Source organism: Microtus oregoni, unplaced genomic scaffold (assembly GCF_018167655.1).
Source record: "Microtus oregoni isolate MIOR12 unplaced genomic scaffold, Mior012 000017F_ref0000208, whole genome shotgun sequence".
Taxonomy (NCBI): Eukaryota; Metazoa; Chordata; class Mammalia; order Rodentia; family Cricetidae; genus Microtus; species Microtus oregoni.
Genome location: NW_024543076.1, coordinates 14172383 through 14185194, shown reverse-complemented (window position 1 = coordinate 14185194; position 12812 = coordinate 14172383). Strand labels below are relative to the sequence as shown.

Genomic DNA, 12812 nt, shown 5'->3' with positions numbered 1-12812 from the left:
CCACAGAGACACAGGTCATGTCCTCGCCCTCATGAACGAGGTCCAGCGTCACCTCCTCCGCTTCCCAGCAGTCTCACGAGACATCTAAGACCTAAATCAGGAGTTAAAGATGAGAACTACCACTCAGTTCCAGGCTCCCAAGCCTAGAGCCTTCAGAAACACAGAACAATGTTAATGGGTCGATGGTTGTATGTTAAACAGTAGGGAGTGGTGGAGTGAGCACCTCCTCCGAATCTAACAGGGAAGAAACAGGCAGAAAGGGGTAGAGGTGCAGCTCAGTGTTGGAGCACTTGCCTAGCACGTTCAGTCCACAGCACGAGAAACAACGTGTGGGATGGAAGAGACCCAAGAGTCCAGTCCCTTGCTAGACAGTGTTTGTGACTGCCTGCACAGAGCAGAATGGCCAGCCAGTGAACCCCCTAAGTTTGAAATATCTTCACATAGGTATCCTTTCATAGTCACCATAGGCTTCTCCATTCTCATTTCTTGCACAAGAATAAACCATTCAAAGATGGAGTAACTAGGGTCAAGTCAGGGAGCAAACTGTTAGGCAGCAGGTAGCAAGAGAAGACAGAGCAATGGCAGCTGTGGAGTGTCCCTGAGCAGGGTGGACATTTCCCTGCTGAGCTGAATGGAGGCGTAGCAGTCAGGGAGTTGCCGCTAGGATTAGCCGAGATCATAAATGTCGAAGCTTCCGATCCAGCCCATCCTGTAGCAGGCCATTTGTCAGATGTAAGTCTTTCTTTCTTCTCCATATGGGAGTAAGAACACCTTCCCTCTTTACTCCAACTCTAGAATTCTCTGGAACTATTGACAGAACTTCCAGTAATTCAGAGTAGTCTCAGGAAGTGGTGCTCGGTGTGTATTTATTAGTGTTTTCTGTTTGAGAGACAGTTTGTGTGTGCATTACTCATTTCCAAACATTAGGTATTAAAATGTACACACAAATGAAAATCTTACTTTATGTCTTGAGTCTTTTCTCAATGATAGGTTAGCCCCGCCTCATGCTTCCTAGAATACCCTAAGCCCCAACCTGTTTCCAATCATAACTTAAATCCTGCTTAACCTCTCTGAGCCAGGTTCTTACTTTTAAGAATCTCTAACATTCTGAAGCCCTTAAATTATTTATCAAATTATAATACATATCCAGTAAAATGTAAAGAAGATCAAGCTATAAATAATGTTCCAAAACCAGAAGTTTCTTCTCCAATCAAACCCTTGAGACAAATGCTGCTTTCTAGGGCATTGCTCAATCTGTTCAAAGTAAGAGGACGCTGACTGCCGCCACATGGACATCCAATAAAAGTCTACTTGACTTTTTGATTGTGTTAGTAAAGAGTGTCTTGACTGTGTATTGGTCTTGTTGCTTCTGGCCCCCATAAAGTGACTTTTGTTTCTCTAGTCCCTGTATCATCTACATTCATGGGTTTCTCAGCTTTCTGTCACTGAAAAGAGCAGTTTAAAGGCAGAAAAATTCTTTTGGTTCACTGTATCAGCCCATAATCACCTAGTTCTGTAGTTTCTAGGCCTGGGGTGACACAGAGCACCATGGCAGAAGGGTGCCGAAGAGCAGAGTTGGTCACCTGATAATGGCTATGAAGCAGAGAGAGTAGATAAAGAGCCAAGCAGTATACATCCTTCCTCCCACTCAGTCCTGCCTTCTGTAGTTCCCACCTCTCACAATGGTCCTTCAGATGAGTATCCATTCATCGTGGATTCGTTCAGCAGTGAGCTTAGATCCCTCCATGATCCAGTTACCTCCAAACATTGCTGCATTGGAAACCACAACTTCAGTTGTGCCTTGGGCGACGTCTCAGACTTAAACTACTAAAACCTTCTCCTTGTTTGTGTTCCTGGAATCTTCAGTTATAAGTAGATACAAGCATTTTCCCTTGCTTAACATGAGTTTATATTACTAGTAACACAGCTCTTCAGTATCTCTCTAGTGTGTCTTAATCATTGTGCTATTGCTGTGAAGAGGCACCATGACCACGGCAGCTCTTAATGAAAGAAACCATTTATATGGGGGCTTGCTTCAAGTTTCAGAAGTTTAGTCCATTCCCATGTTGGCAGGGAGCATGCTGGCATGCATGCAGGCAGTAGCCGAGTACTGTATCAGTACTGGAGCAGTAGCCGAGAGCTGTATCATGATCAATGGCAGAGAGAGAGACTCTGGGCCTGGCATGAGTTTCTGAAACCTCAAAGCCCACCCCAGTGACACACTTCTAACAAGGCCACACCCCCTAATCCTTCTAATCTTTTCAAATCATGCCTCTCCCTGGTGACTAAGCATTCATATACATGAGCCTATGGAGACCCTTCTCGTTCAGACTACCACATAGTGGGACCTATAAGCAAGCCCCAGTGGCATTTTCCTTTGCAGATCCACAAGTGTCCCAAAGCCTGCCTTGGAGAGCCTTTCCTCTCTATTCAGAACATGTGTCCGTGACCCCATGCACTAGACTGCAGCTTCTTGCTGCTTGCTGTGTGCACACTGAAGACTCCTTGTAGGCTCACACTTAGCTCAGTGGATGACATCGCAGAATCCGAATGAAGTGGCAAATAAGTAAGCACCACACTAAAGAGTAACCACTAGGAATTAACTGTATTCGAGTCTTCTAAGAAAAAGCTTTAGATTTGCTCCCTAGAAATCTTTAACTTCATATAATCCCATCATTAAATTTGAATTTCTATCCTGTCCTCACTCTTGCTCACACTTGCCACACCTCTTTGAACTAAGAAAGTTTCCAAAGCAAACTGCAACCCTGTCCTTCCCGTCCTCTCTAGTTGAGGCCCAGCTCAGCTCTTCTCTTCAGCTGCCGTCCAGCCCTTCATCGCCCTGACTCACGATTGCCTGCGATTAAAAGCCCTTCAGGACAGGCTCTAAATTGAACACCTATCCTGAGCACAGAGCCAACCCCTCCCCCTCCCCAAGTCACCAGCTCCAGCCTGGAAAACCATCAAGGCAAATTTTCCAGGCAGAGAAGCCATTGGCTGAAGTATCGTTTGAACCTCTGTGCCCTCTTGTGTGAAGGCTCAAGCAATCAGCGTCCTTGGACCATTTCCTCGTGGGTTTATCCATTCATTAAACAAACAGCTGTCCAAGTCCTACTGTGCACACAGAAGGACTGTTCCGGGTGCTGGGTGAACCTCACTTAGATTCTAAAAGGAAGGAAATTGGTAGATATCAAAGGCATCGTTAGATGCTTTTGGGGAAAACAAAACAGAAGAGGGGGCTATGGAATGTCATGTCACAGGTATTGAGGTCTTAGACAGGAAAGTCAAGGAAGACTTGTTTGCAAGGGTAGCTTCTGAGGACAGAGAGGTGGGAGATGAAGGGTCGGCCATGTTGACAGCTGGAGAGTGAGCAGGTGAGTTAGTGAGGCAGAAGAGTAACAAGGAAAGGCCTAGCGACTGAAGCCGTCCCAGATGCCCGACACAGTATCAGAATGAGGAAGGGTGCCACATTCTGTGTCAGAGAGGAGATGAGGCCAGATGCTGACCCCGCTAGACACTTGACCTTTTCATAGAATAAACAGAAAGGCCACTGAAGGGTTTCACAAGCGATTGTTTTGATGACTGTGTACACGGACATAGATCGAAAGAGGCCAAGGGGAGAAGCAGAGCAGAAGTAGACACTGGCGTAGCTAAGACATAGTGTGAGGACCCCAGTAATGGCAAAGGAGGGATGCTCGTGCCAGATTCTGGGGCTGTTCTGAAGACAGAGCTCAGGGGGTCTCCTTACAAGCTGGGTATAAGAACAGAGAGAAGGAAAGGAGGAGCAGTTAACTTCAAAGATGATGGAAGCATCATGTTACCGTCAGCTGAGCCAGTCTAGACTGGAGAGTTGTGGGTGCAGAGGGCCAAGCAGGACTGGGAGTCCGTGTGTAGGGGTGAAGTCTGCGATGCTTGTCAACATCCAGGTAGAAGTGTTTAATGCCTAGTTTTATATATGCATATATATACTTTATATATTTATATGTTTTTTCATAGGCCAAGTCTAGCCTGGAGTTAGGAATTTGAATATCCGAGTATTAAAGGCCACTCAGCAGTGGGGAGTGCTGCTTGTGATTTGGTTGAGCAGTTGGCAGGCAGATGCAGAAGCAGAAAACCAACCCACCTGTGTTCCGCAGAAAGGAGGCCTCATTTCGGCGGACTGTGAGGCTGCTCAAGCAGAGAGCCGAGCCGGTGGCTGAAGGGAAATAGCTCTTCTGTTAAGTTGGAAAAGACTGCAGCATGCTTGCACACCGCACACGCAGTACTAGTGTCTACCACACACACTTTTCCTTCCCTTCTTGGACACACAAAGAAAGGTTGCCCTGGTAATCAACTAGGTCACGCCACTCAGTGTAGCCAATGGCGTGAAGATGGGCTATCTTGTCACTTCTGGCCTGAGACTGTTAAAAGTAGGTCTGAGTCCTTCTTGACTTTTCTCTTCAATTTAGCTGGTGTCCAAGAACTTAGTGAAGCTGAGACCCAAATCCCCGAGTCAATGTTGAAGGACAGCTATCTGGCTCACATCCCTCTGGTTTTTACTGTTTCTTATGTATATGCAATATGTTCTGACTACATTCATCCCTCATTACCCCCTGCCGTGGTCTTTCTTCCCCTCTGAACAGAACAAGTCCCCCAGTGGGTAGCCTGTGAGAAGCTGATACTCCCCACTCTCCGCCAGCAATAACCGTGAGCAGTCATTATCTCCTCAGGATGGAGTGGGGTCCCACAAAACCTCCTCTAGTCCTGACGAAATGTTGGAGGGCCCAATCTTGTTTGTCATAGCGTATCGAGATGGCAACATCCCTGGCGTGTCCTTACGTTCTTTCTGCTCCCTCTTGTGTCCCTTGAGCCTTCAGGGGTTGGTCTGGTGTCCCATTTAAAGCTAAGCATTCTTTTGTCCCTTATCCGGAGCACTTGGACCAGATGTGAGTACTGCGTTAACAGTTGCCCTCTGCAAAAGGGAGTCTCCCTGTTTCGCCAGATCACATTGTACCATGAGTACATGAGTAAGAAACAGACTTACGTGTGAAGCCATTAAAACCTAGTGTTTGAAGCCAGGTGGTGGTGGAACACAACTTTAATCCCAGCAGTCGGATCTCAAGGCCAGCCTGGTCTACAGAGTGAGTTCCAGGGCAGCCAGCCAGTGCTACACAGAGAAACCCTGTCTTAAAAAATAAAATAAAATAAAATAAAAAAGGATTCCCACCCCAAATCTAGTTAGGCATTGTAAAGCAGTAGGATTATTTGAGCCCAGCCTTGGCAATAGTGAGACCTCCCATCTCAGAAGAGAGAGGGAAGAAGGGAAGGAGGGAGGGAGGGAGGGAGAGAGAGAGGAGGTAGAAAGAAAGGAAGAAAGAACAGTAGAGCTAACTGATTCCATTACTTAAGCTAATAGAAAATTTCCAGAAGGAAAAGAAAACTGGATTGATTCTCTAGGAAACAGGAAAAATGCCCATGAGTGCACAGGAGAAGTCAGGGTCTACTGACCAAGGAACTGACTCAACTTTGCAAAACTATACCCTTCTCAGAGTGGCGGGGTGGACCTAGGTGATCCCTGAGGTGTAAACCCTATCTTACAGGTCTCTGATCCCTGAAATGTTCTAGGTTGGAGGGAGAGAGAAGTAGTGTTGCTGGCCAGGAATTGAGGGGGTGCTTGGATTGGGAAGCAGAAAAAGACCTTGGATATGGGAAACAAGCTGTTTAGGAAGGGAAACCATAAGACTCCAGAAAGGACTCCTGTGCAGGTCTGCGGCTCCTTTCCATCAGCACCCCTAATTCTAAGGTGATGTCTCACATGTTCCCAGGAGACAGTAGCAAAAGAGCTCAGAGGACAGGGGATGCCTGCACGACAACCCAGAACAGAGGCAGAGTATGCGAGATGCAGGCAGAGCGTGAGTCCTTAACCATCTCAGGGTTTATAGTCCTGAGAAAATAATTTCATTTAATGACCTCCATTTCAATATGCGTATGCAGAGAGTAGCAATGCTGGCTCCCAGCTTGACAGGCGGGTTGCCATTCAGATTAATGAAACGTGATATGCTCAACTTCTTGGAAGGCTGGCGCTGTAGAAACAGTAGGTGTTATTATTCCCATAAAAGGAGAGAACAGTCTTTGCTGGTGAGATGGCTCTTAGCTCAGAATCCTCATTAGAAGCCGTGTTGCAATTTTCCAAGTTGCATTAGTGAGACTTGGCAGGAGATGAAAAAAAAGAAGCAAATAAATAAGAAGTCAAAATATTCTGGGCAACTACTTACAGGCAAGTAGGAAGTTTTCAAGTGTTAGCGTTGAGGGCTGATAATTCTGAAATGCCTGAAGGCAGAATTTATTTATAGTAAGGCAAAGGTGACTTCCAGCCCTGAAACTGGGACCTTGGTCTCAGTGGGGGTAAATGAAAGCCCAGCCATGGGCAGGGAGCACGGGCTGTAAAGATTGTCTCTTTGGAGGCTATAGGATGCTGCTGACAACAGGGAGGGGAGCCAATGTGGACAGCCACAGGAACAGCTAATTTTAAATGAGACACACATAAGCTGTTTTCAAACCTGTTGCCTTTTTTTTTTTTAATCCTGAGGCTAGTGCATCCTATTTAAAGAAACATTCAGAAACATGTTCCTCTTTTGGCGTAGTGGCAGGACTTGAATATACGAAAAACCAGACCCATATAAAAAGTATTTTTAAGTGGCCTGATTTCAGAGGCATTTTAAAAGTCTCTTTCCATTATGCCTGCTTATCCTTGATATGAAGTGACCACAGTAATCAGCATTTGATATGAATCTGTAACAAGTCCTTTAACCACAGTGTTGTCCAAATTAAATTTTGTGAAGTAATTTGTGTATTCATTCACTTTTAAGCTTTTTCTAAACATATGATCAAAATATCCCTTACATTTCTTTCTCCTATAATGGAGACTCTTAGCTGTCTCAATTAAAGTTAATAATAGCTTTTAAGACAAAGTTCAGAGCTATAAAGTTCCTCATTTGATCAGTAATCATAACTATTACTTTGTCATATTTAATCATAGGACCCAGGCCTCTAACAGGGTATTTAATTAAACTTTTAATTCATGATAAGAAGTTAAATAGCACTTGAGAGAGGTTTTAAAAATTATTTCACTTCCCAACCAGATTACAAAAAAAAAAAAAAAGAAGAAGAAGAAGAAGAAGAAAAAGAAGAAGGTGTGATAAAGAGACAGGATGGCTGGAAGCCAGGGAATTGTGGGTCATGTCAACACGAGCTGGCAATAAGCCACTGTCCAATTAGCGTGGCTTCGTGGCTACCCAGTAATGAGTGCTAAGGATGAGTGAGTCAGCCGTGATGGAGTGGCACTCATTTGATCCAGCGCCTCTTAGAACAGCTTTCTAACTCTCCATCATCGCCCGGCCTACCTTGTCAATGAGAATGCAGGGCTGTTGAGGCTAAAAGCTGAATGGGAGAGAAACTTATATATTGTGTATCTTATTTCTCTTTGCTTCCTGAAAACTGAGATTGCAATGAAATGGGGAAAGCAGGGTGTGATCTAGAAATGAGTCATTAAAAAAACACAATTTCCATACAAAAATACCCCAAGTTGGAGTCCTGGAGTGGTTTTTTTTTTTTTTTTTTTTTGTTCCGTCTTTTTTTGGCAGTTTTAACATCTGGCACAAGTTCGAGGCTATCAATAAAGTTACCTAGTAATCTTAATAGATTCACATTCCACTCGAAACTTGGAATGTCACCAGACTGCTTCAGGTTCTGGCTCTATTGTTGGGATGTTCGTGGCATTTCTGGGGGGGGGTGTACAGTCATGAACACGGAAAGCCTTTGAAGGACATTCTTACATATGAACACCTGCAGTCTTGATCGGACAGACGTGAAGAGAGCCAGGAGAGTAATTCGGGAATTGTTAAATAAAACGTATCGTATACAAACATGGAGAGATATGTGGTTGTCAGTTTAAAAGGCAGTGATTTCAGTTCTTAGGAGCACGGGAGGAACAGACACTTTCCGTGCACTGCTTGGTTAATGCCAGGCATTGTTTGTTTTAGTTCTTAACCAAATCCCCAGGCCGTATAAAGGATCGGTTTGTTTTGTTTTGAGAATTGGAGCAATTACGTACCTGCACTTTCGGTTTCCTGTTACTCCACACTCGTCCCTTTTGTCCGCGTTAACTTGGTGCCCATAGTAAAATTCGTCACTTTGTCATAGACATCTGAAATATGTAGAAAGTCTCTCTGACGTTGGGCCACTTTGAGACTAGCTGGTGATAGTAGACTGAGATGGACTTCCGTGCACAGCCTGGGGAAGATCGGGTGTGAAGAAGTTAGTGCTTTCGACACCTTAGGTGGGTTGAAGCCAAGCCTCCAAAATGAGCACAGTTTTTGACTGACGAGCAGCAAAGAGAAATACTGACAGCTGTTCCCAACCAAGCCAAAACGTTGGCCCAAGGGTGAAGAGAAATGTTGGGCAGTAGCCAATAAAAGATTCCCGAGTTCAGAGAAAATCTAAGAAAAATGGAGGTCACAGTTGCAGGCTTCCACCTTGTGAAATCAGTCTCTCTTCAATTTTACATTTTTCTATAAAAGATGATAACAAAGTATCACTGCCACTCGCTTTTGCTTTTTGTTCCATTGGTTTTTTTTCTTGTTATTCTTTGTGCTCAAAACCAAATGATAGGTTATTCTTCCTCAAGGTAACAGTAATAACATCATTCCTGAGAGCAGCCTCAGCAGCCAGAGCCAAGGGGAACAGAGCAGAGTCGGGCGCACCGTGGCTACATTTGTGTATCAGGCCGTGCTGAGTGGCACACGTCAGAATGCGTTCAGAGAGCTGAAGAAGAGCATGTTGCCCAGCAGATGCAAGGGCTGGTTCAGTCCTTGGCAGCATTGGAGGGGGAAAGAGAAGGATGAGTCTAAAGAGCGCCTCCTGATGTCATTAATTCTCTACTAGAGTTGTTTTGCTCATTTCCGAAGGAGAAGGGTAGAGAAAGGGAAGAACATTGCTGAAAGGCAAGGCAAGAAGCTGCTAGCTAGCCCTAAGGGCCTCACTCTCTTTGTGCTGTCTTTCTTACTGACTGTGTTCTTTGGACTGTGTGGGTACTCTTTGTGTCTCTTGCATCTGCAAGTAGACCTGCAAACTGAACTGTGCCTTGCAAGTAAGATGACAAGAAGATTACCGGCATGTCCACCAGTATTTGGGATGAGGGAGTCCTGTCTTCTGAAAATACAGATACTTCGACTCCTTCCTTTCTTGTTTTTCCCATTATCTCTTTCATTTGTCTTATTGCTCTAAGACTAAGTAGACCAAACATTAGGACACAGGGTAAGCAGGAGAGAGACAGTGGACATCCTTGTTTTATTCAGGATGTTATTGTAAATGCTTTGAGTTTTTCTGTTCAGGATGATGCTGGTTGTGGTCTCCCTGCATGTTGCCTTTTCTGTGCCGAGACATGTTCCCTCTACCCATAGTCTCTCCGAGACTTTTACCATGAAGGTGTGTTGCTGGATTTTGTCAGAGGCCTTTTCTGCATCTAATGAGATGATCATGTGATTTGTGTCCTTTAGTCTGTTGAAACGTTGGGTTGTGCTAAGTGATTTACACATGTTGACCATCTCTGCATCTCTGGGGTGAATACTGCCTGATCTCATGGTTGATAATCTTTTTGCTATGTTCTTCAATTTAATTTGCAAGTATTTTTGAGTGTTTTGTATCCATGTTCATCAGAGATTTTGGCCTATAATTTTTTTTTGGTTGAGTCTTGTCCAGTTTTGATGTCAGGGCAATGATGGCTTCATACTCTGAAATAGTTTGAGGAGTATTAGTTCAAGGTCTGGTAGAATTGTGCACTAAATTCATCTGGGCCTAGGAATGGTTTACTTGGGAGATCCTTAATTACTACTTTAATCTCACAGAGCTTTAAAGGTCTGTTTAGAGTATTTATTTGATCTGGTTTAATGTTGGTAGGCTGTATATAGGTAGAGATTCATCCATTTCTTATTTTTCAGCTTAATACAAGGTTGATTTTTAAAATATGTTTTTATGATTCTACTTTGGAGAAAGATTCATGGGCTACTGGGCAAACTATGTATTCCTTATTGTTGGGGTGGGATGTTCTGTGGGTGTCTATTAGGCCCGTTCATTGTAATGTCATTTGACTCTTAGAGTCTCTCTAACTTTTTCCAAGTGACATGTCCATTGATGAGAACGGCCTATGGAGATCACCCACTGTCCCTGTGCTTATGTCAGTCTGCAGTTTTAAATCTTATAGTGCTTCTTTTATAGAATCAAGTGTTCTTGTGTTTGGTCCACATATGCTTAGAGTTGTAATTCCCTGTTGTTGTTTACTTTAATGAGTATTAAGCATCCTTCCTTCTCTCCTCTGACTAGTTTTGGTTTGAATTCAATTTTGTCAGATATTAGGATGGCTATATCTGCTTGCTTCTTGGTCCAGTTTTCTTAGAACACCCTTTTCCATCCTTATCGTTTAAGGTAGTTGCTGGGAATCTCCAGCTTGGGCCCCATTGCAACCCCCTCCCACATGTTCAGCTGGAAACTCAGCCCCACTCCTCCATTCCAAACCCTCCCCTTTCAGAAGGCCCTCCAAGGGTCAGCTCCCCTCCCTTCCCCTCACTCTCCCCCAACTATTCAAGACCACGCCCTCATCTATAGGGTGTTTAAAACTGGGCCCCACAGCATGATTGCTCTCCTGCTTCCCTTCCCCAAGAGTCACCCGGAAATTGTTTCTCTTGAACTAAACCTGGACTTCTAATTTGGCCTGATCTGACTTACTGTATCTGCAGAGAAACCCAATCACCAAAGATTTTGAAATACTTATCAGTAGTGTCTATTGTTGCTCGTGGGGTGTGTTTCTTAGAGACAAGAAGAAGATGGATCCTGTTTTCTGATCCAGTAGGTTAGTTTGTGTCTCTTTATTGGGTGGTTGAGACCATTAATATTAAGAGTTATTGTTAAACAATGTTAATTAGTTTCCAATACAAACATGAGAAACACATAAATGCAAAAATAATAAATAAATGAAATTTTTAAATTCAAAACCATTATGGTGACTGATTAATGAACACTAGTATACAGCCAAGGCAGCCAACCGCACACATCCTCCCTCCATCTCTACTTCTCTTCCTCCTTGTCCCCGTCAGCCACAAGGGGAAAGTCACATCTGTACACTGAAGCAGAGTCTGTGTGAGGGTGGTCTGGCTTCAGCTGTGTCCCCTACTGCTCATCAGGGTTGAGTCCCCTGCTCTGGCTGGCTAGACAGTTGTCCCCTCCCTCCCTCTCTGGTCCACATGTATCCCTTCCAGAGCTACACACTCACTCTGTGAGGACTCCCATCCCTGAGAAAGGACAATTCTTTGCTCAAGGGTGTATGCGTACCTGCACTCCCCGCCAGAGCCTTCAGAGAGGCTCGGAAGATCCGACTGTCTTCACACTAACCCTAGTTGACGTGCTTCGCTCCTAGTGGATTAACTGGTGTCAAATGTCTTCTGGTATAAATGTTCATGAAATACACATCACCTTTGTTGTATAATTTGATCTCTTTAATGCTTTTAGATATAATTTCTAATTGAAAAAATACTGAAATTAGAAGAAAAAAAAACTTCACACCATGAAAAAAGCAGTTAGACAAATCTAGTGACATTCCGCAAAATGAACAGCCTGATTGCCTCAGTAACTCAGTGACGATGCAGATATGGACCCGACAAGACTAAACGGGATATAAGGACCTTAGACACTAGAAGAGTAACTAGGGATGCAGCAATGACTTGGTTAGATAGAGCAGTTACCGAGGACGTTATGGGAGAATTGAAAAACTCAAATATGGTCTGCTGTTAGATGAGAGGTGATGATGAAACCGAGAACAGTGAGGAGCAGTCACCTGTTCAGTATGAGCTCAGTCTGATTAGGGACTACGGATGTGAGTGTGTGCCCAAGGGAGGACCCGGAAGGACGTGCTAAAGTGTCAGCAGTGGTAAGATGCTGACGAGTTGGAAAACAACGGATGTTTGTTTTTTTGCATTTTTAAAATTTTTTGTCTTTCTGAAGTTTTGGTTTTTCATGGAGGGTTTCTCTGTGTAGCCCTGACTGTCCTGGAACTCCCTCTGTAGACCAGGCTGGCCTCAAACACACAGAGATCCGCCTGCTTCTGCCTCCTGAGTGCTGGGATTAAAGGTGTGCGCCACCACCTACAGATGTATTTTCTAACACTCCACTGTGCCCATTGTCTTATTTGTTAATAATCCTATCAATAGCATGGGATGATTAGAAGAAAATGAAGAGAGGATGAAGTATGAAGCATGGCGCTGGGAAAGTGAAAATGCAGTATGGATTCCTGTCTGCTTTCAAAGGTTCTGCCACCCATAGGTTTGTTCCAAGTGCACCAGTGTGCTGCCTTCTTTCCTGGATCCTTCTTGCTATTCAGGGGATCTCTTAAACTTTGGAGCTCAGCTGAATATGCTGGGGTCTCAGCAGTTAAAGGAAAATCATCCCAAGAGGCAAGCCTGGCTTTCTTCTAGTTCCTTCTGACATAAAAGTGCAATAAGTACTGTAGGCTCAGCAGGAAGAGCACCATCTGGGACCCAAAAGGCCTTGTATCTAACCCCTGATTACCTTCTACACCTAGGGTGATGGCACACACGCTAGTCACCCCGGCCTCTCCAGTGGTAGGGCAGGAACATCACAAGTTCAAGGTCATCCTGGACTTCAGCTAGCTCCCGTCCTACCTGTGCTACATGAGACCCTGTCCCAAAAGGACTCCCACAGCAGAAAAGGCTAGAGCAGTGGTTCTCAACCTTCCCAATGCTGCGACCCTTTAACACATGTTGTGG

At 44.4% G+C, this 12812-nt stretch overlaps 1 protein-coding gene across 1 annotated transcript in view; it reads left to right on the top strand.

Moving 5' to 3' along the window:
- Bach2 (BTB domain and CNC homolog 2) overlaps positions 1-12812 on the top strand; it is a 322404-nt gene that overhangs the window by 250909 nt on the left and 58683 nt on the right. The window lies entirely within an intron of this gene.